Below are 15761 nucleotides of genomic sequence, written 5' to 3'. Positions count from 1 at the left end.
CCCTCCCTTCCAAAAGAAGTGAAGAACTCTGCCGCAGGTCAACCTGCTTCCACCCAGTTTTAACCCCAACGTGATGGTGCCATGGCCCACTCCAAAATCACCAATTGGCTCGTACCAAATTACCTCTCACCCCTGCAGTTGTTGTTGTTGTTGCGAGCCGCTTTCGCGAGCTCATCCCGAATTGACTGTAACTTTGGAGCTCTCCAGAACACTTTCCTTTTCCCAAGCCCCTTGAGTTAGACTTCTAGCCCAGGTTGACCCCTGACCCAGTTCATTGTCTCGCCACATGTGGCGCACGGTATTCGTGATCCATTACGCCGGGGCATTGCACAATTGCTCAATAATAGACTCGGGACATCAATGTCTTCTTCTGTCCATACGTCCTCCATACATTTCGTTCGCACACAAAAGCCCCTTTTGAGAACTGCCAACGGTGCTCTCGTGGGTTATTCTCAGCTAGGGCAACAGAAGATCCAAGAGCTAGAGGCTTGCATCAAGTGGAGGACTCTAGCATTAGTTACCTACACTTGAACACGGGCTATACCCAGGACCGGATTAAGGCGTCAGGGCTTTAGGGGCTGCAGCCCAGAGGCCTCCGCCAGCTGGAGGGGCCTCCGGAGATGAAGTGAAAAGTTATTTCATTTGTGAATGCTGAATTTTATTTGTTGTTAGCCTTGTAAAAAGAAATTATAATTTTCTTTAACTTTGTTTTCCTTTTAAAAATATTACTGGGGGCCTCACAGTACCTGTAGCCCAGGGTCCTACAAAATGTGAATCCGGCCCTGGTCACAGGGGTCACTGCAAGAGGACTTTTGGCCCGTGGATTCGTTTCCCATCTGACTCTACTCCCCCACCATTCCACCACCGCCTCCGGCCATCACACTCTCTCCCCGTCTCGTCTCTCGATCTTTTTCTCCCACTCATGCTTTCCACGCTCCCCCCGCTTCCGAGATCGCAATTAGGGATCGCAAAGACTGATGTGCACCCCACTTCTTTTGTATCTTAATAAAGGCGTGGAGAATATATATATAGTAAAAAAGAGAACACTAAACTTCGGGAAAAACTTTTACAAAGAACCAAATTAATGGATCATTGTACAACGTTTATTACTGAGCTCGCTATTTGAACCTTATGGCGGTACCCCGGCTCTCGCATAATGTCCGTGATGCAGTCATTTTTAGTCTAATCTTGATTTGAAGCTTTCGTGACTGCAGGAATCCATACTCTCTGCTTCTTTCGGTGAAGTCACGTAGGTATAAAATAAAATAAATCACGACGTTTCGATTGCAACACAAGCAACCATCATCAGGTGGGGAAAACCACAGCAAGAAAAATATTTTAGTCTGTTGATGGTCGGCGATGCGGCAATCGACTCATCTCGACGAGCTGTTACACGATGCACTATTCAAAGTAGATTTTTTTTTATATATAACGTATTTGTTGTGCTAATGTTTGGCGTTTCGACATGGCGGAGTGGCACTGATTTCAGATTGATTGGTACTCCAGTCTCGGAGTTAAGTAACACCTCTGGAAGTGTTTCAGAAAGAAAATATTTAATTGCCTCGGCCATTTTTCTGTTGCGTGTAGTCACTTTAAGATGTTTCATGTTTTTGTTTTGATGCGGTTGCACGCGAGTCTAGAGCCACATGGCTCACGGGGTTATACCTAATACATGAAACTGAAATTTTGTTTTATTTGGTACCCCGGGTATACCGCAATAAGGATCATTTCATAAAAAAAGTTTGTCAGGAAATAAAAACAATTGAAGCAAAATAACAACGGTGAATACCATGTACCGTTTTTTTTAAAAGCAGACTATATCAATTATCGTGGATATTATTTAAAAGAAACAGGAATATCACTGCAGTGACGTCACGCATGTTGCACGTAACACGCGAGTGACGTCACTTCGCGCGTGTGCACCACCGACCTGAGGCTGACGTCACCCAGGTCGGTGTACACACGCGGAGTGACGTCACCCAGGTCGGTGGTGCTTACACGGAGTGACGTCACCCAGGTCGGTGTACACACGCGCGGAGTGACGTCACCCAGGTCGATGGTGCTTACACGGAGTGACGTCACCCAGGTCGGTGGTGCACACACAGAGTGACGTCACCCAGGTTGGTGTACACACGCGCGGAGTGACGTCACCCAGGTCGGTGTACACACGCGCGGAGTGACGTCACCCAGGTCGGTGTACACACGCGCGTAGTGACGTCACCCAGGTCGGTGTACACACGCGCGTAGTGACGTCACCCAGGTCGGTGTACACACGCGCGGAGTGACGTCACTCCGCCCCGTGCTCTCGGTGAGCGCCGCGGCTGCCGTCGGCTCGATCCTGAGGGCGCTCACGGCGCTCGCAGCCTCAACACCAACACACCCAGCCTCCTCACCACCACCACTCACACGGTGAGTGCGACTCAGCCTCCTCACCACCACCACTCACACGCGGTGAGGGCGACTTCGCAAGCTCCTCACCACCACCACCACTCACACGCGGTGAGGGCGACTCAGCCTCCTCCTCACCACCACCACTCACACGCGGTGAGGGCGACTTCGCAAGCTCCTCACCACCACCACCACTCACACGCGGTGAGGGCGACTCAGCCTCCTCCTCACCACCACCACACACGCGGTGAGGGCGACTTCGCAGGCTCCTCACCACCACCACTCACACGTGGTGAGGGCGACTCACAGCCTCACCACCACCACCACTCACGCGGTGAGGGCGACTCACAGCCTCACCACCACCACCTCATTCACACGCGGTGAGGGCGACTCACAGCTTCACCACCACCACCACCACTCACACGTGGTGAGGGCGACTCACAGCCTCACCACCACCACCACCACCACTCACACGCGGTGAGGGCGACTCACCACCTCACCACCACCACTCACACGTGGTGAGGGCGACTCACAGCCTCACCACCACCACCACCACTCACACGTGGTGAGGGCGACTCACAGCCTCACCACCACCACCACCACCACTCACACGCGGTGAGGGCGACTCACCACCTCACCACCACCACCACCACCACTCACACGTGGTGAGGGCGACTCACAGCCTCACCACCACCACCACCACTCACACGCGGTGAGGGCGACTCACCACCTCACCACCACTCACACGCGGTGAGGGTGACTTAGCAGGCTGCTCACCGCGTGGTTCGCGGTGAGGGCGACTCGCTCTGTGCTCTCCTCCCTCCGCCTCACAGCGGCGCCGCGTGCGAGGGGAGCGCGCAGCGAACGCCGGGGTCAGAGCCGCGGGTGACGCCGAGAAACGTGCTGAGGTCCACCACCATCACCACCACCATCACCACCACCATCACCACCACCATTACCACCACTACCACAACCATCACCACCATCACTACTACCATCACCACCACCACTACCATCAACCACCACCACTACCATCACCACCACCATCATCACCGTCACCACCACGACATTCACCACCATCACTACTACCATCACCACCACCACTACCATCAACCACCACCACTACCATCACCACCACCATCATCACCGTCACCACCACGACATTCACCACCATCACTACTACCATCACCACCACCACTACCATCAACCACCACCACTACCATCACCATCATCACCGTCACCACCACGACTATCACCACCAACCACCATCATTACTACCAACATCGCTTCCATCACCACCAATCACGCGAATCACCACCGTTACTAATACCATCATCACCACCACCATCATCAACTAAACCATAAAATAAAAATTACGACGTTTCGGAGGCAACACAAGCGTCCGTCTTCAGGTCATCTACGTGACTTTACCGAAAAAACCCAAGAATATGAATCCTTGCATTCACGAAAGCTTCAAATCTAAAACAAACCACAACCATCACCAACCACACCACAACCATCACCAACCAAACCACAACCATCACCAACCAAACCACCACAACCATCATTGACCTCGTGCTCGGCAATCACTGTGATTAGTTTGCAATGTAATACTGTAGCTGTTGTGGTTGTTACAGTCTCGTACAAGCGACTGCATCCATTCGTAAATGCAAAGCAGTGAACTGCTGCTACTTTCAGAGACGATGTCCTTGCGACTTGGTTATTGACGTTTCAGAGATCAGTGTCCAGGCTGTAGTCTCCCTCTTAAGGAGTTGTAATGTTTTTTTTTATATCAGCATAGACACGTTGTCCATGTTGTGTGTCTCTCTATGTTGTGTGATTCTCTGTGTGTCTCTGTGTGTCTCTGTGTTGTCTCTCTCTGCTTGTATGTCTCTCTCTGCTTGTATGTCTGTCTGTGTGTCTATGTTGTGTGTCTCTCTCTCTCTGTCTATGTTGTGTGTCTCTCTCTGTCTATGTTGTGTGTCTCTCTGTGTGTCTCTCTCTGCTTGTGTGTCTATGTTGTGTGTTTCTCTGTGTGTCTCTGTGTTGTCTCTCTCTGCTTGTCTGTCTGTGTGTCTCCGTGTCTGTTTTGTCTCTCTCAAATTTAGTTCTACCTGATGACGGTTGCCTGTGTTGAATCGAAACGTCGTACTCTATTACTTAATTTATTTTATACCTACTTGACTTTACCGAAAGAACCAAAGACTAATTCCTGCAGTCACGAAATCTTCATATCAGCGTCAACGTCGCGCTTTTCAGAGATTGGAGAGTGCACGCGGTGGGGGGGAGGATAGAGAGAGAATCTTAAGTTTTCGTGACTACAGAAATCCATACTTTTTGGCTCTTTCGGTAAAGTCACGTAAAAAGAAAATACATTAAAATAAATCACGACGTTTCGGGCGCAACACAAGCGTCCGTCATCAGGTGGGACAACCACAGCAAGAAACAATTGCTTGTGTTGCGCCCGAAACGTCGTGATTTATTTTATTTTCTACCTACGTGACTTTACCGAAATAACCAAAGAGTATTGTAGATCTTACACGCCGAGACTTTGAGTGGTGAGAGAGAGAGGAAGATCTAAAAATACTCGAGGCACGGGAGAGGGTGATATCCGTGAATTGTCCTGCGTAGAGAGGAGAATGGAGAGGAGGTGTAGAGGGCCCCACGCGTGTCCAGTCGCAGTGGGGGCAGCCCTCATCACCTGGGGGGGCCTTGCAGCTCACACGAGCCGCGTGGCCCTGTCTGTGTGTGCTCCTCTGTTGCTCCTCAGTGTCCTGCTCCTCAGCGTGCGCTTTAATGCACTCGGCGTGCTCCACATCTCCAACACGGACACTGCTCACGTTCCAATTCGGGCTCCCGTCAGGGCCTCGCATTACACTGGTCAACAAAAAACAAACATGTTTTTCTGGCCTGGACTTTTGCAGCTGTTTTAGACTAATTTCAGGGTGCTGATTCCAAATCTGATCTCAGATTTGCTCTATCACATCTCATTTTTATGCTATCGGCATTCCCCATTTTCATTGATTTTACCCGAAATTAACTCTGTCGCTTATGATTGCAAGTTATTGTGAGTCAGTGACTGCTTTAGTGTTAAAATATGGTGCTGTATTTTTAGGATAGTGTGTTTATAATATCATTTTATGTAGATATCCACATTTATTTAATATTTTTCTTTTGCAGTTTTTATTGAAAATGCAATATTTGATATCTGAAAAACCTGTGATAGACAAAAACTGATGCCAGATTTGGAATCAGCACCCCAAAATTACCTTAAACCCGTTGGAATACCTTATGCCAGAAAAAGTGTGTTGACCAGTGTTATCCGCCATGCAGCAGAAAGCCACGGCTCCTATCGGCCCTTAATTACCCCCCTTGTGGCCTTCCTCACTTTGTTCCTTGTGATAACAGGCACCAGATACCACCGACGTGATCCTGGAAGAGCTGATTTAACCACTCTGCAATTGCGGCTGTTAACATACAATCTTGTGTTGTGGTGCAATTGTGGGAGTATGCCTTTTTTCCATGGAGATAATGGTTCTTTTTGTTAAATATTGCCAACGCTGTTGGGAAATATCCTGTTCACTTGTTGCAATGCGATGGTGATGAGGGACGTTAATCTCTTATCGGTAAGCTCATTGTCACTGTATAACTCGGTTATTGGTTTCCGAAGTCATAAAGTCGATAATCTAATCCCGTGCAAGTTACAAAAATGAATGCACTAATTGGCACTGGCTTTCAAAGCGTTCCAACACAGGCGCACGTCCACGTTTGGGCTTTCCAATGCTATTTTTAGACATTGCGGTCACTTTAATCGTCCACCATGATCAATCCACTACTGGATGAAGGGCACCATCATCGAAAGATCCTGCAATGTGAAGTTCCACCGAGCGCCCGCGCTCCATCTCCTAGGTGCGCGTTCTCTTGTGCACCATCCCTCCTGTGGCCGACACACTCAAACCACGTGCCACTGGTCCTGCTCGCTGCGTCTCCTGCCCGAGACCACTTTATTACCACTTGCAATGGTATCATTCACCTGCGTATATTCTTGAACCCATGCGGTGTTCTTTGCTTGGATGCATCTGCACGCGTTTTTAAATTCATCATCGTCTCTGTTAATGTCTGATTCATAGCAGGAAGCAAACCGAAGTTATTTAGCACAATGGCACGTTGCTTTTACGCGGTGGCAAGATATTTTCTCCCTCGCATGGTATGCAGGAGGGACGTGGGTTCGATCCTGGCATTGACGCCACTACTATATATTTGGAGTTTGCGTGTTCTCCCCATGGTAGCGTGGATTTTTCTCCAGGTCCTCCGGTTTTTCCCGCCACATTTAGAAACACACGTTTAGAGTGTTTGGCTGCTGTACATTTCCACACAATAAGCCACTTCGTTGAGCTATCCTTTGTGGCGAGGTCGCTTCTGAAATAGAGCGTATGACTCAATGGGTTTTACCTGGTAAATAATATAGTTTGGTTTACATTTGTTTCGCCAAGGCAATGAAACCCACTCTTGTTCACCTCTTCACTTGATCATTTTGATCCCGAACTGCCTTAAGTAGCTGTCCGAGGTACACGGTCCTCTGCTGTGTCTTCCACTTGTCCCTTTCACAGATGCATCCACTTGTTTAGCGAACTCGCTGCATCTGACCGTTTGTTTTAAACTATCTTTCTCCTGGATCCGAGTTTTTGCAGCCTTTGTTTTCCCGCTCATATCAATGTGTGCTGGATAACTGTTTAACTTGAACCACACTGTAACATTCCTCCTTTTCAATGGGCATTCGTAGGAATTCAGCGTGTGGCTGTACATGTTTACGTGAGTGGTCAGGGGGGGGGACAGGGGTCGCTCTGCAGTGAAGGCAGCAAAGGGGAACGGAGCGACTGGCCCATCGAGGTGGAGCTTGCGCAGCGACTGCAAGGATTTAACGATTCGTGGATGAATTCATTAAAATTGGTTGTTTTGGTCTCGTAACATTATTTATGAATCGCATTTGTCGCGTGAGGTGTGGTCATGGGAACCGTGCAACCGTCATGGATTACGCATGCATCACAACCTAAATACAATGTGTAATTTCCACTTATAATGCGCCTGCAGCACAGTATTTTTTCACTCTGGAAGAGAGAGAATGACTCTGGCGTGAGGAGGAACCACACATATATGGAAAAGTGTTATTGGCCAATTAGTGTGTGTTTACATATGGGAGCAAACTGGAGCGCCGGGAGAAACCCCACGTGTAGAGGGGCCAACACTCTGTCCCATACAGATGGAACAGGTGAAGTCCATATTTGTTGTACTGCTTTCAGACTAGCCAGGCTATGGCACCTTCATGCTCAAAAATGCCATTGTTGTGAGCCACCAACGCTCGCCTCCACAGTGCTGTATTGCAGGCGTGCACCACCGCCTGGCTAAAATTAATCATGACCCATTATTGTGACAATTTATAAAATTGTGGTTTAGGGGGGTGGTGACATTACATCCCCCGCAGTGGTTTTGGGAGTGGAGGAAGTCGAGGAAGAGTGTAGAATGTTGAAGTCACGGAGGTGTGACTGGGAGAGGTTTGTGAGTAATCTTGAATATTTCTGCAGCAATAGGTGACACCGTAGATTATGCAGTGAGCACTCCAGCTCCTACCCAGATCAAGGTCCTGTACACCTGGGAATGATCGTGGAAGCAAAGCGTTACTTAATGTTTCATTGCATTTTTGCAGCTGCATCGGTCTTCTGAGTTGCCAAGTTACCTCGCTCATTGTAGTAAGATGAATGTGCACGTGTAGGAATTGTACCGGTGCTAACACCGGGGCCGCACTGTAAATGAGATGACGCCTATCAACTGGATTTGGCAGACAAGAGCTCTTGAACCGGTTGCCTTGCATGCAACACTCGAAACGTTGCGAACACGTTTCACGCTCTCAAAAACAATCCCATAAAAATGCCGAGCATTCCTGAAGGCCTATAAAACAGCTCAGCTGTACAGGTGTTGTGGTGACCTCGGCGGCCAACACTAAACAAAGGTTAATACATTTATTTAAGCAATGTGAACAACGTTTCAGACCTTTGTTGTTCTTACCAGTTTGTGTGAGCGTTTTAAAATATATCGTCAAACCAGCTGTGGCAGTGATTAAATTAACATTAATTCAAATGGAGGTAATACGATGATGAGAAGTTATTATTTTGTTAAAAATCGTGACCGAAAACGCATAAATAAAACTGACTCAAAACTAAATATGATGCTTATGGCCACAAGGCAACCTCACAGGCAAGATCGGGACCTTACTGCGGCTGCTCCTAGGGTTTTCTCTTTCTTTGCTGCCTTCACCGGGCATCTGGTGCCTCTTGAGTCTTTGGGCATTGCCAAAGACTCTTCAGGGTTCCTTCCACAATGTTGGCGTTCATTTTCCTTCGGCACCTTGTGTCAATCGGCGGCTCTTTAATGCATCAGTCGCGAAGCTATTGGCGTCTCTGTGAAGTAACGATAGTGCCTATACCTACGTGACTTTACCGAAAGAACCAAAGAGTATGGACCCCTGCAGTCACGAAAACTTCAAATCGAGATTGATGGTGCCTCCTTGTGTGCACAGTCGAGCTGATAGAGTGCACGCAGTGAGTCCGTTGCCCAGTACATTGGGGGTGAGTGAGAGCACGTGCTCGAATCAACGGTGGTGGTGTTCTCGACTGTTTTTGTAAAGCAAATGCAAGGAGTTATTTATAAATAAATACCTAAAGCTTATTTACAAAAGCAATTTTATATTTGGGCGGGTCCAACTGTGCATTATTGACTGCTGCTTGATGGAGCAGGTGTTTACATTTTAGAGGCTGGCTCGTCTGAGGACGATCTCCGCTGTTAAATGGATGTTAGAGACTTGCCATTCGTTGGTAGAGGAAATTTAATTTAAACTAAAAGATACTTTGGAAGTTAATACACGCGACTATCAGCCCTCGAAATCCCTACAACTAGTATAGTCCTGGTCGAACTAAGTTTATGAAAAGATGTGGGTTAACGTAATACACAAACTCGTTAGTTTTATACGTAGGCTTTCACAACCACTGGAGTTAATCATTAGTTTGTTTGGGCTAGATCGTATAGGTAGAATGTAATTTTTTTTTTACAACCCTCCACCACCCTACAGAGCCAATTTAATGGGGTTGTCATGGGGGCAAATATGTCATTTGATTTGGTTTATCAGAACATTGGAATGTTGAAAAGCAAGCTAAATTTTTGACAATCAAATAAAATCTTGATTTTCAACATTCCTTTGGTTTTCTGAAAAACCAGATCTGTTGACATAATTGCCCATGACCTGACAACTTGATTAGATTGGCTCTGCCAGGTGGGGGGGGGAGGGTTAGAGTGAAAACAATACTCACCATACCTGCACGACTTAGCCCCCCAAAAAATTATAATGAATCGTAAAAAGGCAATTCTGTGCACAAGTAAATACTATGTTAGAACATTAACTTTTACCCACCCCTTGGAAATTCCACATTTTAAAATTGTAGCAGAGTGAAAATTGCTCTCCAATAATCATGAGCTACAGATTGCAGTGCTGTGACATTATACGCTTGCTGCATCTTGGCCAAGGCCAATCAGCTGATAAAACAAGTCTTCACCGAGAGAGACTTGTTTGTGTTTATTATGTATGACCCACAATTCGAGGCTGTAAATAATACATTTCGTACAATGTTGCTGGACTGCACTGGATGGGCTCCATCGTTTGCACAGAAGGCTATTGGCTTATAACATAAGCACACCCATTCATACTGAAGAGACATCATACTGATGAGACATCTGTACACGTTTGTACAGATTCCACAACTCCCCTGTGAAAGAGATCTTCTCAATGGGCTCTTAATTGATTGCAAGTTACTGGTATAATTGTAATTGTCCTATTGACAGCCTAACCATTATCTGCCGCAGCAGCTGATGTTAGCGGGAATTATTTTACTTAACATTTATTTATTTTTTGAGTAATAATTTAGGTTTCCCATTTGATGCAGCAGCTGGACTTTATTTATTTTGTTTGTATTATTTTGGGGATCCAGGTCGTCTCTTTAGTTGTTTACCTGCTTAAACAAACTTTACATGGCTACCTTGTGAGCACCGCTGTGGCAGAGGTACCCTGTCGGAATGGGTGCGGGGTGTCGTTTGGATTGGCCAACCAGCTGCAGGCGTGGTGCCAGTTGTTTGTAGACCCCTACCTGGCTGGAGGCATGGGATTCGAGCCACCTGGGCTCTGGAGTGTTCTGCCGTGTGGAAAGACGAGCCCGTGCCCACTGCGTGCGCGCTCGTTAGCCGGTGTCGGAGCATCGTGTTACTGTGCATATCTGATGAACACCGCGTGGAATTGCGGTGGGTATAGGGTGTGCCATTGTAAGTCTGCTGTTCGCTGTGCAAATCCTCCCCATGCCACCCGATGCCTACTAATGTGTCAGAACGTTTACCGAGTAGTGGGAAATGGCCTATTCATCTGCACAGCAGGATGCAGCGCACTGCTGCGTCTGTGGAGAGAAAGGCCCTATGGAAGAGGTGTTGGCAGTGCTTCTGAGTTGTCTTCCAGCGTTGTTGACCATGTGACACTTGAGGCTGTGCCCTTTGTGGGAAGTTTCAAAAGATAGGTTTTCAGTTGACGATTTAGATGGTAAAATCAAGTTTAATATTTGTTAATGGGAATGAGTTTGCAGTATATCCGTTGTAAACTATGGTAATATCTTTAATAAAACACTTATCGGATAGGGAAGTTTGTTAAAATCACTGAAAGAGAATAAGATTTAATTTTCCAATGGAATAATATTTTCATCACCATTTGAGCCAAATTTGATTTTATTTGAGTGTACCGAGTCATTGAACAAATGCTTCAGCACTTGTGTCTGCTGGTGAGAGACAGCCCTGCTATCCTATGGGACGTAGTATTAGACAGTGGTTCGCTCAATACGCTGTGAACCTGTCGATCTGAGTTTGATTCCTGGCCATGATTACTGAACTGTCCTACCCCCCCACCCCCCCCCATCTCATGCTGACCAGCGTGGTGAAGGATGGTCAAACAAACGCCCATGGCTGACAAGGCTTGGGGGGAGGCCTTAATCCTGCAGTGGATTGGCTGAGGGCTTTAAATGTTTACTTTATTTGACAGCTGCTGGATGTACATTACCTGCTAACGTGGCTTAGAAAACATGGTCATTAACAAAACTGGAGAACAAAAACACTGAACGGTGCACAATTGTAGCATGGATAGACGCATGCTTGTAATTACATTGAGAGAAAGAGGTTATACATGGATTAGAGAAGTTAATAACATTGTCCCAAACTATATTTTAAAGTACTTGGGCAGGAAACGTCACTAGAAGTGATGACGGACGGTGGTCAAGAATAACAACGTATCGTATGGAGCGTGTCCAAGAGTACGTCCACCTAGGAGATGGAGCGATGGAATCAGTTCCTGCGCAGGTGATGGATGGATCGTTGCATCTCAGGATCATATGAGTTTGCACCGGCTTGGGGAGGTCTTCATCCATCAGTGGATTGATCGTGGCTGATGATGAATAAACTAGTCAAGCGTGCAAGTGTCCCGTCTGTGATTCTGGGAACATGTTCGCTCTGTGTGCTGGAATGAAAAATGAAAACCCATTTGGTGTGTGCCAGCCACACAGCATGGCCGGGGTCTGCCGTGCATGCTAAGTTTATTCGCGGAAATGCTCAGTGACAACATTGTGCGTATTCTTGGCAGCTCACTCGACCTGCAACCGGGAATGATATTCTATGCCTTCATATAAGGAACGAAACAGGTGTACTTCTCCACAAATCTGGTTGTCGCCTCATGAAGCTAGTTGTAATAACTGGCGAAACGTCGTACTCAGATTGTAAATGTTGTGGCTTGGTTCTCCAACACACCGGCGTGCTGTACGAGGGACGAATTGGCCACGTTCTGTTTACGTAACAACCCTTACTAGTTGGCTGTGTCGGGTGGTGGTGGGTTTAACGACACATTTATATATTTACGCGATCTAACCCAAAAAACCTCTACTATGGGGAATACCGTATTAGCTGTTTTTGCCGTGATCGCAAATTCCATGTTCGGTGGGTACAGACTTAAAAAATATTAGATAGTACCTCGTTGTGGGATGTGAATCAGCTTGAATGCATTGCACGCATTGCTTCATGAAAGCGTTAATCTAGACAAAACTCATGACGTCATAAACTTGTATATGCTTTCATGCTTTATCATACAGCAACTGATTCATTGTACATTTATCAATAGTAACTTGAACATGCAGCAGCCACATCTATAGCACTTTGTAGAGACGGCAGATTAATTATTTCACAGCAGGTTTAACCCATGTCAACTTGCTCCCTGGAGACATTGATACGTAAAACCTCTGATCAAAGCAATCTTAGCTCTTAGCAACTTTGACTTATGTGTAGATTTAACCTGGATCAGCCTTCATGTGGAAATGCTCAAAGGTTTTAGCAGCTTTTGAGCAGATTTGATCCATAGCAGCCTCAAGCATCTTAACGAGAAATTTCGATTTGAAGCTTTCGTGACTGCAGGGATTCATCTTCTTGGTTCTTTCGGTAAAGTCACGTAGAAGGGAAATAATAAAATAATAAAATAAACATAATAAAATACAAATATTTTATTATGCTTTATTATAAAATACAAATATGTTATAATGTTGTATTTTTATTATTTTATTATTTTCCTTCTACGTGACTTTACCGAAAGAACCAAGAAGACATCTTAACGAGACCACAATTGAAACATTCCACGAGGTCTCCACGCTCCGGACGAGTGCTGCTGCTGCTCCTGCTGTTGGCACATCTCCACCGCCTGTCCATGCTGAGAGTTCCTTGTGGCGCAAGGTGGAGCCGGACTCGCAAGAATTCGACCACCCTTGGCTACCCATGGCCTCGGTCAAACCTTGCCCGGGGAGATGTCCCCGCGTCCGGCTAGCCTCGCTGAGCTGCGAGAGCGCCGCTCGCTGTTCTATGTGGAGCCACGCAGAACCACGCAGAGGCACACAGAGCCCACACGTGGCCAGTCCCACGGCGATCTTGACGAGTCATCGCACAGCCGGTCACGCCCGTGACTAATTGAACTGTTGCCATGTCTTGTAAGTTGTTCACAATGTTGTTCCTTTTTAAGTTGTATTCAACTAAGCTTCAAATATTATTTTTTATTTCGATTTAAAGCTTTCGTGACTGCAGGGATTCATATTCTTGGTTCTTTCCGTAAAGTCGCGTAGAAGGGTAAAACAATAAAAATTTTATTTTTATTATTTTATTGTTTTTCCCTTCTAAAAATAAAACAATATTTTTATTATTTTATTGTTATTCCCTTCTACGTGACTTTACCGAAAGAACCAAGAATATGATTGTTTTAGTTACCAGCTAATTTTTCAGTTCAAATAAACCATAACTATCACTGATTTTTAGCAGCTCTTTAATAGCACTGTTAGTGTCCTTAGATAATAGCAGCTTTAACTCGTAGCACGATGATACCACAGCAAATTACAACCTTTACACCATTTAAGTAGCTTCTGTAATGCAGCTTAACCCACTGCTGCATATGAGTGGCTTTCGCCAATACCACATCCGAGAAGCGGCTTTTGGCTACCCATTGAAAAAAAGACGATCACTACGTAGCGCGCTTTCACATGCGCTTCTGTGGCCGTCTGGAATGCTCTTCCTTCCGATTGAAAACTAATCTCTTTGGAACTGCTTTCTGTGTTTATTTTTTTTTATCCTTCCCCCACACCTCCAATTAGCGCGGTTGGTTACGTACGGTGCGAAAAAAGTTCCACGTGAATTTTTTTTTAGCAGAATTTCCATTGCAGGAGGCTGTTTTAGTGTACGGTACATATTGTGCTCACAGCAACAAAAACAAGGTAGCCCGGCGGTTTGGCGTGGGTCCCCAATTCTCAAATCTATATATATAAAATCGTTCATGTCTGTCTGTCTGTGTGTGTGTGTGTGGACTTTGGCCCATACGCACTTTCATTGGACGGCGGTTGCCCCTGGCAACGGCTAGCCACGCCTTCGCCGCTTTCATTGGACCTGGCAACGGCTAGCCACGCCTTCGCCAAGGGCTGCAGTTTCATTGGACGGCGGTTGCCCCTGCCAACGGCTAGCCACGCCTTCGCCACTTTCATAAGCTCCGTATTTAATTAAATAATAGCCATTACACAGTATTGTTGGAGCGCTAGGGGGGGGGGAAGGAACGCCACCCGTACCCTGCCTCTTCCAAGCCGACAATTTTAGGCGAGGCCGCAGGCTTTGCACGCTACTAGGCCTCGACACCCACCACGCCACTCTGAGGTAAATTCATCAAAGTTTTTCCTACTCTTCACTACACCCCCACCACAATGTGTGCTATTAATATTACTTTTAAACCCAACGCGCCAACAATCGATTACTTTAATGTTCACTGTACAAATACTCATTAAGCTGGGTGAGCGTACTGCCAGTCTATCATGTACACTGTAGCCTGCTTATTAAGCTCGGTGAGCGTACTGCCACTCTATCATGTACACTCTAGCCTGCTTATGAAGCTGAGTGCGTGTACTGGCAGTCTATAATGTGGACTCTTGCCTGGTTATTATAATCGATTCTTTATATGTTCTTTGTACAAACAGTCATTAAGCTGCTTGAGCGACCCCAGTTCGATTCCAACTCACGCCCACCACCGCTGACGATTATTTGAAACGGACCTGGCCCTCCCCTAGGTCCACTTAGCCTCAAAAGCGTAACTGCTGTCGTGTGTGAACATCGTCACTGGGGAGACAAAGGCGGCGGGGCATCGTGGATCCAAGTCCCGGGCGAAGCCGGGTCATGTGTATGTGTGTTTGTGTTTATGTGTATGTCTGTGTGTCTCTATGTATGTGTGTATGTATGTGTATGTATGTGTTTGTGTGTATGTGTGTGTGTATGTATGTGGGTTTTTTTTTATGTCTTTATGTGTATGTCTGCGTGTCTCTATGTATGTGTGTATGTACGTGTGTGCATGTGTTTGTGTGTATGTATGTGTGTGTCTATGTATGTGTGTGTCTATGTATGTGTTGGTATGTGTGTGTATGTATGTGTGTTATGTGTCTGTCTGTGTCTGCATGTATGTGTGTGTGTATTGTGTATGTGTTTGTGTGCATGTATGTGTGTGTTTGTGTGTATGTGTATGTCTGTGTGTATGTGTTTGTGTGTATGTGTGTGTATGTATGTGTGTGTATGTGTTTGTATGTGTTTGTGTGTTTACGCTCGCATTACACAAATGTGTTGCTGGTCTAAGGCGTTCCTCGCACAGCATTGCCGCTTTATTATTTCAGTCGTTTACTGCCTTACGCACCCTGAAAGTCGTGTGTGTCTGCAGCAAGCGCGTGTATGTGTACCTA

General features: G+C 46.4%; 1 protein-coding gene across 1 annotated transcript in view; it reads left to right on the top strand.

Moving 5' to 3' along the window:
* The first annotated feature begins 2286 nt into the window (after positions 1 to 2286).
* The window catches only part of LOC133358993 (cingulin-like protein 1), a 151725-nt gene continuing 138250 nt past the window's right edge, over positions 2287 to 15761 (top strand). Inside the window, exon 1 of the mRNA XM_061577371.1 lies at positions 2287 to 2409. The gene's annotated coding sequence lies outside the window, so the exon portion shown is untranslated. The remainder of the gene's footprint in view (positions 2410 to 15761) is intronic.

Source organism: Lethenteron reissneri, chromosome 64 (assembly GCF_015708825.2).
Source record: "Lethenteron reissneri isolate LAM-NWPU_2019-01 chromosome 64, ASM1570882v1, whole genome shotgun sequence".
Lineage (NCBI taxonomy): Eukaryota > Metazoa > Chordata > Hyperoartia > Petromyzontiformes > Petromyzontidae > Lethenteron > Lethenteron reissneri.
The sequence above is the reverse complement of the archived record's forward strand: the minus strand, read 5'-3'. Positions and strand labels throughout refer to the sequence as shown.